General features: G+C 43.0%; 1 protein-coding gene across 1 annotated transcript in view; it reads left to right on the top strand.

Annotated features, from left to right (window-relative positions):
• Nucleotides 1-6,046: 6,046 nt before the first annotated feature.
• npas1 (neuronal PAS domain protein 1) overlaps nt 6,047-12,081 on the top strand; it is a 36,420-nt gene continuing 30,385 nt past the window's right edge. The window contains exon 1 of the mRNA XM_044033020.1: nt 6,047-6,176. The gene's annotated coding sequence lies outside the window, so the exon portion shown is untranslated. The remainder of the gene's footprint in view (nt 6,177-12,081) is intronic.

The following is a 12,081-nucleotide window of genomic DNA, read 5'->3' as shown; positions in this document are numbered from 1 at the left end:
TCATTATCAGCCTGCAGGAGTGTGTACTCTCAACACAGATAGAGCTTTCCACAACAGATTTTCTTGGTTGACAGTAGCAGGCTGAGGCGGGCGTGTCACAGTCGGTTGAAATTCTATAATGTAATGGGTTTTTTTTTTTGCTTTAGACAATGGAAGAGGAGAACAAACTGCATGACCAAAGCAACCAAAAAATGTAAATTTGACTGTATCCCCATAGGTGCCAAGGCTCCATGGAAGACCTGTGTGGTGTTCTCTCCGGGATCGCTGAATCTGAACGGGGGACAGCGAAGGCCCAGAATGATGCCAGAGTATTATTTGTCCCTGGTGAATGGAGCTGTCTCACGACATCTAACTCTTCACCCCTGTGCACTGCAGGATTTTGCCGGCAGTCGAACAAATCTGTAAGTAGAGACAACATATTTTCAAGTTATCTCACAAACAAAATAACATAAAGCCAATATCTTCCAGTTGATCGGCTGTAACTGCTGTGGGAGAGAAAATATTGAATTTAAAAAAAGAAGGGGGGGAGGGACCACGCACACATTAAATTAGAGGGGTAAAAAAGCCTACTTTGCAAAGGATGTTACATCAGGAGGAGCATGGATATCTGCACAAACCCTAATTTCTCTATATTCAGAGTGATCAATTAAGCTTGTAGTTTACCATGCATGCTTTCCATGGCGATGGGGTTCCCTGGACTCTCTGCTGTCTCTACCGAGCTTTGAGTATGTGCTCCATGAGTCTTTCTAGCCGGAACCTTTTTTAAACAGTTTTTGAACATTTCATTGGTGTGGTTTTAATGTAAGTGACTGTAGCTTTGGCGATCAGAAACTATACATATGCTATGTTATCAGTATGTGCCTGCCTGTGAGTGCCAGTGTATGTGTATGTGTGTCACATCTACCCCCACTTTTGGAATGTGTTGCTAGAACAGAGGAAGTGTTGAATTCATTCATTCATTCATTCATTCATTTCCTTATCCAAGTAAGACATCCCCAATCTTGACATCAGGATGTTCATGTGGACAGAGCTGTTCTTTATTTACATATGTCATTTTCTTTATTTACCTATTTAAGTATGTCCATTTCAACTGCTGTAGAAACATGGCGGCGTCCGTAAAGCAAGGCCCTTGCCTATTCTAAGGCTACAAAAATCAAGCAATTACACACTAATACAAACATACTTAAGGGTACCAATAAACCCTTCTAAATATGACACACTGGACCTTTAAAGCCTCAGCAGGATCAAAAATGATCAGTTATTTTCATCTCACGTCTGACATTAAAATACTAACATTACTCAGATGAGCTTGGACAAAAGCACATATGACCTGGTGTCTCTCCATCTTTAGGTCTTCTTTTGGTTCCTTTACACCTGTCGGCAGAGCACCTGCCCTCTCTCTTTCTAAACTGTCCTGTGACCTGATTGGCCAAAGTCTCCCGTTACATATTTAATTGTGAGGCTGTAAACAGAAGTGTCATTATTGTGGTCATTATTGATCAATAACACCACATACTTATACATTCAGAAACAATGTGTTGGAATATTTTTTTTTTAAATATGCTCATGTGTCTGATAGTTCGATAGTTCTGGAAGTATTTCAGCAGGGACGCTTCATTTGTCATTCGACGCACGTCCACATTGTGTTTTAGCTGCAAAGATTCTGATCCAGTTTTCACCATTTTTAAAACGGGGGGAACAGAAAGTCTGTGGCAGTTCACGAGACCCACAATAAATCACATCAGTCTTCACCATAAAACTGCCTCATGATGTGCAGCCTTTGTTTATTGACCTCCGCTTTGTGCGTTTGAGTAAACACTTATGACCTGTGATCCCTGAGCGTCACATTCCTTTGCCAAAACAATTTAGTCACTGGAAGTAAAGATAGTGAGGACTTAATTAATATACATGATTACATAATTACACATATGATATTTGCTCAGTTATTCCTATTTAATTTATTTTATACATTCACTCCATCATGTGAGTTTATACTGTGGTACACTTATTTCACAATTAGTGTCCAGAATCTATGTATTCCATGATGAGTTTATAAAATATGGAGTTTTATAAGATTTATTATTTGATCTTAGTTACTAGTACTTAGAAGTACTCTGTGTTATACATATTTTCATCTGTGTAGTTATGAATTAGGTAGGTATAATGAGGTTAATTTTTACCAGTAAATATGTGTTATTACAGTTTTAATAATAATTTTGTGATGAGCTTAATATCATTTAATTACATGTTTTACATTTTTTTTGTAGAAGATGTTAAGGTTTTCTCTCACACTATACGTTGAAAAGCCTTTAGCAAATGCAGACAGGCAGCAAAAAAAAAAAAAAAAACAAGGTCAGACGTGGGTGTGACTGTCTCCCTGCCGACAACTATTGTTACTTGCAATTTCACATGCATGTGCAGAAACACCGACACATGCCCTGACTAATGAATTCTGCTCTCATTTACACACTTGATTTGATTACATTTCATTATCAGGTTAACGTTTTTTCCAGCCTCTCAGTCTGGTTTTTGTTACTTCCCGCAGCAACCAGAGTTGTGAAGGGAACACCTGTAATTCTGCCCCGCGAGGCAAACCTGCGCCTTTCTGAACTAAGCCTGCGAGCGCTCTAACACACACACACACACACACACACAGAGTCAGATATTCCCTGCGAGTCGTCTTCAAGGACGCCTGGGGAAGACTTGGAGGACAAAATCACACACTCCCTCTCGCAGTGTCTCAGACTCGCTGCACTTTTAATGCAGACAGAAAGCCTCCTCCAAAGAGATGAGGCACACACAAACTCTCTCTCTCTCTCTCTCTCTCTCTCTCTCGCCTCCGTGCTGATGCACACTTGCACTTACCCTCACTTAAACAAACAAATACACCGAAAAGGTCCCTTCACCTTCCCATCTATTTGAGAAAAGCAGGACATTTCTGTTTCTCTGTTTAAAGCTGTTTAGTGTGTGCGTGTGTGCGTGCGTGCGTGTGTGTGTGTGTGAAGGGGGCTCACTGGGAATCTTTGACAACCTCATTCACTCCCACCCTCCACCCCCCACCCCCGGCCGCACCGTGGCCAACATGCCCAACAATGAGACGAGAGGGTGGGAGTCAGACAAAAAAAACCCCACTGAATGCGTCTTCATTTGCCTGAACTTTTCACACGTCTTTCCCCTTTTGTTGCTGGCTGCCTGTTCTCTACAGTGCTGCGAGCCACACGGCCAGTTTCAGCTGGCAAGACAGCCAACCAAAGCAGCACTTTTCCTCTGTCACCTCCCTCCACCACCCCACCCCTTTCCACAATGTTAAGCCCATTTTAGCTTGACATAATCTGAAATGGTACTTAAGTGAATTTATGTCTACCTCAGTGCATTAACTTCTGCTGTTTCCTCCTTTTATATTGCTGTTGTGTGTGTGTGTGTGTGTGTGTGTGTGTGTGTGTGTGTAGCGGGTGCAGCGATGGAGGGAGCACGAGGGAGGGAGAGATTTGAAACTCAGACCACGGAGTAGACAGCCTATCAGTATTCAGTAGAGAAAGTGAGTGATGGAGGGAGAGAGAGAGGCGGAGAGAGAGAGAGAAAAAAAGGAGGAGGGAGTGATGTATCAATATTCTGAGTAGTATTTGAGGGCAAGGGGAACGAACAGAGGAGAGGGGGAAGGAGGGAGGGAGAGTACTTCAGTGAGTCTCTGAGTGCGATTATTTGTTCACGTATTCTCTTGCATGTATGTGTGTGTGTGGATATGTGTTGTTTTCCTATGTCTATATGGGTCTGAGCACATGGCACATAGGCTGTGCATACAGTCCAGGTTGGACAAGTAATATGTACAAATGCTAGACATTTCCTAGGGTGTTTTTCATTCATTGCTGCTCTATAGACTAATTCTGTCTGAGTGGTCAGCAGAACATTTAGTATGTAAGACCATTGAATTCATACAGCATTCTTTTTTCTTTTTTTTTTAATCCTCAACTACAGGTTGTGTCTGTGAGGAAAAAAACATTTCCAGCAAAATAGGCAACTTAGTACTAAAACTCTATCCAGCTTATCCCAGTTTGCCTGGGGTGATAGAAGAATAGACAAGTCTGGCCCTTTTAAAAAAATAAATAAATAAAAAAAAAGGCTGCAGCCTGTGCATCAATAATCAGAGGATCACGACACGTTTCAGAAATGTTGTGGAAAAGGCAGTTGGTGGTTTAGTGCAGAAATCCTTTTCGCCCATGTCAAATGGCAAAATATCTGGTCCCCATTTCCCGAAAGCATCTGACATTCTTAGCTTACAGACTTGGAGCGGGACCCTACCAGTCGAACGGTAAGCTGGGACAATCTGGTGTTAATGCTGTGGTAGATTATTACTCCTCTTCATTTTAGAGGAGGAAAAAAAGGTTGCGCTTTGGAAACGGTACAATGTCACCTTGCTGATTATTTTACAAGGAAAACGAAAGAAAGCATCAATGCATCTGCATGCGCTGTAATAGACTTTACTCCATGATTTTATAAAGAGGTTTAACTGAGCCTTTAAAGTTAGTTAGCTCACAAGTGTGTGTCAGTGCGTATGTGACAAAAACAGGTCGCTGTAACACTCAATTTTGCAAGGTCACATGATCAATTTGAGGACAAAAGTAGACGACAGTCTTTTTGCCTTTTGTTGAAATAACTGCCAAAACACGTCAGTGCCAAAACCCCCTTGTGGCATGATGAAATTCACCAGTTTTTTCTGTTTGTTTTTTCACAGAAGCTACAAACATTGTGTGGTTTCTGTTAACCACAACCAGAACTGTGGCGTAAACTCCAGCACTTCGCTGAGGCACTGATGGCACAACTACAGTACAAACACCATGTTCATTAATAAACTCTATCTAAAACTAATCTGTAAAGTTTGAACAGATCAGAAAAGTGTTTTTTTCATGCAACACGTGAACAGAAAGAGAGATGTTTTTTTGCTCTCCTAAACAAAGTTAATGACAAATAGTTTTCTGCTATTTAGTTTAGAAAAATGTCACTTACAAGGTAAAACATTATGTTTTGGAGGGTAAACATGTTTTTGTAGAGGGTAAGTCTCCAGATATTCATACAACGCTATGCAATTTCCTCCTTTGTGTGTCTGTGTGTGTGTGTGCGTGTGTGTGTGCCTGCGCGTGTGTGTGTGTATGTGTGTGTGTGCCTCCGTGTGTGTGTGTGCGCGGGACAGGAGTCTGGTTTATGTTCGAATGTGATGGAATCTCCCACTTGTTTCAGTCATCCTCCCTCGCTCCTCTCCTCCATCTCTCTCTCTCTCTCTCTCTCTCTCTCTCTCTCTCTCTCTCCCTCTTTTGCGCCGGCTGCTAATCAGCATTTGAAAGGCAGCTTTGACAGTGAGAAAGAAAGTGAGGGGGGCACGGAGGGGTGGGGGTAAACGAAAGCATGAGACACAGCGAGTTAGGGAGGGAGAGCCGGAGAGAGACTGAGGCGAGGGGCTGTACAAGCATGCCTTTTATATTTACTAGTGACTGAGAGAGAGGGAGAGGGAGCAGCTGAAGGCAGAGACAACTGGTGTGCACGGCTTTCCCAAGAGGAAATGAAAAGAAAGAAGCTCAGCGAGGAGAGTGAATGAGTGAGCGGGAGAGAGGAAGGGTGGGAGGGAGTATGTCTGCTGGAGAGAGAGGGAGAGAGAGAGAGAGTGAGGGCGAAAAAGAGATTCTCACACTGGCTGTGTCCTAATCCGAGTCCATCTCCAAGAAGCAGCGGAGCAGAGTGTTAGTGAAGTGAGTCTGAGAGCCAAGGAGAGCTACATCATACACACACTTACACACACACACACAATGTCTCTCACTCTCTGTCACACACACACACTCTTGCTGCGGGGGTCCGCGATGTGTCCAGCAGTGTGGACGCGGCTTTTGTGAAAGTGAGGGGGATTTGACGCTGCCCCGTCCCGGCCACCTTGGCTCACACACAGACACACGGTATTTGTTTGCTGTGTTTAAGCTCGAGGTGCTGCTGGTGGAGGAGGAGGCGGTGTGGTGGTGGGGAGGAGGAGGAGGAGGAGGAGGAGGAGGGGAGGGCACTGCCAGGGCAGCGCAGGGGCACCAGAGAAGAGAGGAGAAAAAGAAGAAGAAGAAAAGAGGAGGAGGAGGAGGAGAAGAGACAAAGTGGATCACATCAACAGCAGCAGACTGAACCCAGGACATGTCCGTCAGGTGAGTAGATAATGGATCTAACAAGTTATTGTCAGCGCACGCACGCGCACACGCATGGATGTGTAGTCACTTAGTCTGACACCTTTAAGTTGTCACCTTTTATCAGATTTTTCCTGTCAAATGAAAAACGGATGATTTTTGATCGAGTTAATCTGTTGCTTCATTCATGTTTTCTGCCGAGATAAAATTCTCAGCCGCTTTTCCGTGCTGAGTGAGATAAATGTCCAGCATGTTCTGTGCAGAACTTTTCTGCTGTGTCTCGCTTAGAAGCAGAACAGAAATCTAACTCATTTATTAATTAAGCAAAAACTCATTAGTACATTTCTATATTGGCCATAAGATAAAAGTAAAAATCATTCTTTCTTTATAAAAAAAAAGACACAACTAAATGATGAGGTGGAAGAAAAGAATGAAGAGTTGTGTTTTAAATGTGACCTCCGCTCACCGGATCTCTTTTTTACCGTAGGTGCTGTTCCATATATGTGTTCAAATATCCATTTAAATGAAGAAAATATGCAAATTAAAGTGTGTTTTCGTGCAGAGATATTGCAGCAGACTTGATTCTAATTGAATATTGATGCGTTTGATTTTAATCACATAATTGGGCTAAATGTTGCTGCACCTTGAAGGCAGCATTATTGCTTTTCACACACGCTGTTCATCAATTTAGTTTAACTGACAAACACGTTCACTGCAAATACCCTAATCTTTATTTTCCAGATAAACTATGTTGTGCGCTGAGTGACCACTCTAATAACATCCCAGCACTTTCTCATAATTGTGAAGTGCGTGCATGTGTGTGTGTGTGCTGGAGTTAGAGCTACAGAAGCGGGGAGTGAGTGGCTGCGTGTCCGTCTCCACCTGCAGCGGCAGAATTGGTCACAGTTTAGTGGCTTAGTAACATTCGCTGCCTTCAGGGTGCTTGCAGCAGGTGGTCCAAATTGGCAGAGTGACCGTGGCAAACGACTGTGTTGACTGTGACTGTGTTCACTGCTGCTGTAAAGTAAATAACAACATCAAACCATCACATAGTGATTTTAGAGTGTTCACATTTTTTTTATTATCATTTTCAGGTGTTTTTTTGAATTGAAAGTCAGAGTAGTGGAACCGTTTTGAGGGTTTTTTTTCCTCATAAAGGGCAACTAGTGTGTGTGCTAACACTTAATACGAATGCATTTTGTATGATTTCCCGCACATAAATCCTCTATCCATGTGTTGGTGTTTGTGTTGACACACTCTTCCCCAAACATCTCTCCAAAGTCTGTGGTGTTTAGTGCACCACCGACAGCAACATTGGGACACACACCTGCGGAGATATCAGGTGTTTAAGATAAATTCACACCAAACCTGCACTGCACACTCGGGATGAGGTGACAAATTCATCGCCCTTGTGAGAAAAGTTACCGTTTATATTCGTGTATAAAGGCGTTGTTAGTAACTGAACGCCAGGGCAATATTTTAAAAAATGTTTTCATTCTGATTTTTTTGGGTTTTTTTTTTTAAATGAAACAAGTATTTCTTTATTTCTTCCTCTAAGTTTATGCTGCAACGCTGACACGACACATGCAGGGTCAGGTCGTGACATTGCATGTGACTGGTACAGTTCATACGTCAGTCCTCTGAGCCACTAAGCCTCTCCATCCGTTTCACTTCTCGCATGTACAGGATGCTTTGGTCGTGACCTGCCTCCAGGCCTTCTTTATTAGACCCAGACGCAGGTTTCTCCTTTGGATTTAAGGAGGTGCGTTTCATGCCAACATGAACAGTGACTGTGTGACAGACCCTGGTTTTTGTGGAAGGGAGAATGTTGGCTGCAGAATGCCCCGCTCGAAACTCTGCACGTGAAACGGAGCAGAAGGAGGTGTAATAAAAGCTGGTTTGGAGCTCTGGCTCTACAAGCAGGCACGCTTATTTTTTCGCCCCATCAAAGATTACTGCTCGCGTGTGTTGGTGTTAAACTCTTTACGGCGCATTCTAAAGTCAACAACCGTGACATTTTTCAGTTTTGCTTAATTCATGACTTTATCTCTGCCGGTTGACAGCAGCAGTCACTTTTTGCGACTCATTGTTGTGAAGTTTTCAGGTAGATTTCACCTCTCCCTTCCTCCCCTCTTCTTTCTGTTTAACCTCTCTTGATATTTTTGTCTCTCGCTGTTGCTCTTTTTACACTCGCAGTAAGGTGGTCAGTGTTTGGTGTGTTGATAGACAGCCGCTCACACACTCCTTGCTCTCACTCTGTGCACATGTGTGTGTGTGTGTGAAGAGCGTTGACAGACAGTGTGTGGGTCTGTGACAGAGGGTGTCAGCGCAGTGTCAGTGAGATGTGTTTAGTGTCACACTCTGCTGACCTGATCTCCGGTCGGACTGTCCACTTCGGCCCCGCTGTGGCTCCTTACATAACCCCCTGCTGTCATTCACACACGGGCCTGGAGGGATCCACAAGACTCACACACACACACACACACACAAACAAGCTGTAACTCAGTGACGTGCACACACACAGACACATCCACAGTCTCCTCCATGTCTTTTTTTTTTCTACTACCTATTTAAAGCAGAACAAACAACGAACAAAATATTTGGAGATATCCAAACAAAGCGTCAAACTCTGCGGTGGAATATGGCGCAAAGCCGGCGAGTGGCCTTGTCTCCTCAGTGAACCGCTGCACGACACCTACACAACTTGTGCAACTTTTATGGAGAGTTTGACACTGCTCTGAACTCTGACATCTGCACCACGCTAATTGATGCGTGGTGTATTAAGATGAGGACGTCTCTGTGCTGGTGTGCACAACAGTCCTGACATTCAGTGCACAAATGAGTGTGTGTGTGTGTGTGTGTGTGTGTGTGTGTGTGTGTGTGTGTGTGTGTGTGTGTGTGTGTGTGTGTGTGTGTGTGTGTGTGTGTGTGTGTGTGTGTGTGTGTGTGTGTGTGTGTGTGTGTGTGTGTGTGTGTACACGTGTTAGAGAGAGAGTGAGTAACCCCTTGTACTGTTCTTTGGCCTGTGGTTGTTCGGAGGTCAGTGCTGATGTAGTCTCTGCCTGCAGGAGTGGATTTACTGTCTTCAGAGAGAGAGAGAGAGAGAGAGCGCTGCATCCTCTTAGCTGACTCTTCCACACTCAGAGGAAGAACTTTCTGTTTGTTCACCAATAACATCCACACATTTTGGGAACATCTGGGACACTATGCAGAAATATTATCAGTATTCTCCTTACATGTGAACACATTAGCATTTCACTGTTGTGAAAGTCAAAATAAGATGGGATTTTTTTTCCCCATTGACTTTCCTGTAAGTCGCACTTTTCTCCTTAAGTCTTGCCTTACATTATGATCGGGGGGGGTATTTGACTTCAGAATAGATGGTGACGATTATTTTTGACTTGGCTTATTTTATAAGACCCGAGTTCTTTTCTTTCAGGCGTAGATGTCGTCAGAGTCATGGATGAACAACTTCATGACGGGCTGAATTATTCTTTCTCTTTTTGCTCTGAATGATTCACGATTAGATGTTTTGTACTTTTGTAGCTTTCAGTTGCTACGGTGAGCGATTTAAATGTTTAGATCTTAATGCTTTAGATCTGAATACTGCATTTGAAATCTCCATTCTGTGTTTCTATCACCCTGTTGATTCTCTCTTTTTGCCCACACTACTCTTACAAACCCTCAGGATTAGACTGAACCATTTCTGATATAATGATTTAGGTAAAATAACAGGAGCCAAACAGGCTAAGTTTGGCTCCGGGTATAAAATGAGTAAACAGTTAAAAATAAATCCCTCAAATTTGTACACATAAATAATTTGTCATGTCTTGTCAGCTGATATGACGGAGTCCACATCCTTTATCGAGTTATTGAGCTTGTTATTCACTCTCAATATTGAAGGAGGAATGCAATGTACTTGAGGAAAAAAAATCACTGGAGAGCAATCTTCACAGAATATGTAGTGTGCGCTCATACTTTCCATTTCTTATTTAATACAGAGCAGGTGTAGTGCTGTGTTTGCTTTTGTGCATACTCGGGTCGAAGTAGACGATAATTATGACAGGCATGGATTGGATTCTGCTTAGTGTCACACCTGTGAGGAGTGGACATCAAAACACACTAAAGCGCTCTAATAAAAGAGGAGGAGGAGGAGGAGAAAAATATACATTACCAAGGGTGAACATTACCGAATCTCCTTTTCTCCTCCTTTTCCTCACGTCTTTAGCCATCCATCATTTTCCTCACCCTCTCTCCCTACTACAGCCTGATTTGCCTCTCCCTTAACCCCTACTTATGCTCTCTCCATCCCCTATCTGGTCTCCGTCATCCCCCTCTTTCCCCTCTCTAATAATTTATTTATTGCTTATCTCTTTATTCCGTATTCTTCCAGTTTAGGAATGTCCACATTGTGACCGTACACTGCTGGATCATTCATACACGCTGTTATCATCATTACTTTACACCCTTTTCCAGACCCTCCTCTTCCTTTTCATCACCACAGAGTTACCTGGGGGCGGGCGGGGTCATTCTGGTCCAATCTAACACCGTATTGATTCCATTAGATAATTAATGACCCAGGCAAAGGCCAGAGAGGAGCAAAGAGGAGGTGAGGAGAGATGGTGGGGGACACGGGGATGTGGTGGTGGTGGTGGGTGGGTTCTGACGCTAAGGCCCTTGAGAGTTGGAGAGAACCTTGGGTTGGGAATGATCCAGAGTCATCAAGGTCAACTGCAGCCGGCGCTCCAATACGGAAACAGAATGTCGAGCGAGAGATTATGGAATACTGAGAGAGAGGGAGAGAAGTGGGGGAGAGAGATCTTCATGTCCAGCAGCCGTCGATTGATCAGCGGGTGAAAAATTGTACATTAAAAAGTCTTTTGACTTCCAAATCCTGAGGTCCAACCAGGGCCGTAATGCATGATAAGTAGTTTTCAGCCCTCCAACCAGAATACCAAACTTCATCTCCCTGGACGTTCCAGACACTCATTTACAACTACTCAACAACATGAAAGGCAAGATAGAAAACTAGCTACATCAAATATTCTGTTCATGTTATCACCAACCATGTTTTCTACATCTTCCATGATATCGAACGCTCTCTATTTGATAAAATATTATTCACAGGAATATCTAACATTGCCGTTATATGTGTTCTTCACTTTTTTACCCTTGGTTGGCGATAATTAAAGAGGTGCAGGGGCTTGAAAAATAGGTAGAGTCTGGAAACCGGTGTCAGGTTTTCAAAATGAGGTTACAATTGTAGCACATTAGAGAAATCTGAATTTCAGCTATATATTATATTGATTATGAACACATCTTGACTTAGATGGGCCTTTGTGCTACTTCACACACAATCACTGTCATTTTCTCTTCTGGTCAAGGATAATGTGAATTATTCTCATCGTAATTTATCAACTCCAGCTACACTGGCCCTATTTTTAATAATACACTTTTTCAGTGTCTGTCCTACGTATTATGGGTTATTACAATTTAAAGGTTTTTACTGATGACAGACAAAATTGACAGTAAGACAGTATGTCATTGTTTGGAAAGTGACCTGTTTGATGCTGTACACGTCGTTTCTGGGCCGTGTATTTCCCTTACCTTTACTCTCTCACTAACACAGGTTCCCTGTTTTCAAAAAGTGGCTTGCGAGTGCTGCATTAAAGCAGCACTACATGTCACAAATGGCTGTCACTCGCAAATACCCGATATCTTTTACTGCAGGCTCTTAAAGGGCTCCTGCATGATCGTGTATGGGTCACAGGTACAGGGAAATAATGTAGAGTTGAAAAAGGCAGTTTTAATGTTGCAAACTTGGTGAAACAGTCTCCAGGGACGTTTTATTCGGTATGCATCACCATAGCTCGGCTATCAGGATGCCAGGTTGAGCAAACAGCCTTGTCTGCTGCATTCTTAGTCA

Source organism: Solea senegalensis, linkage group LG8 (assembly GCF_019176455.1).
Source record: "Solea senegalensis isolate Sse05_10M linkage group LG8, IFAPA_SoseM_1, whole genome shotgun sequence".
NCBI classification, from domain to species: Eukaryota; Metazoa; Chordata; class Actinopteri; order Pleuronectiformes; family Soleidae; genus Solea; species Solea senegalensis.
The sequence above is the reverse complement of the archived record's forward strand: the minus strand, read 5'-3'. Positions and strand labels throughout refer to the sequence as shown.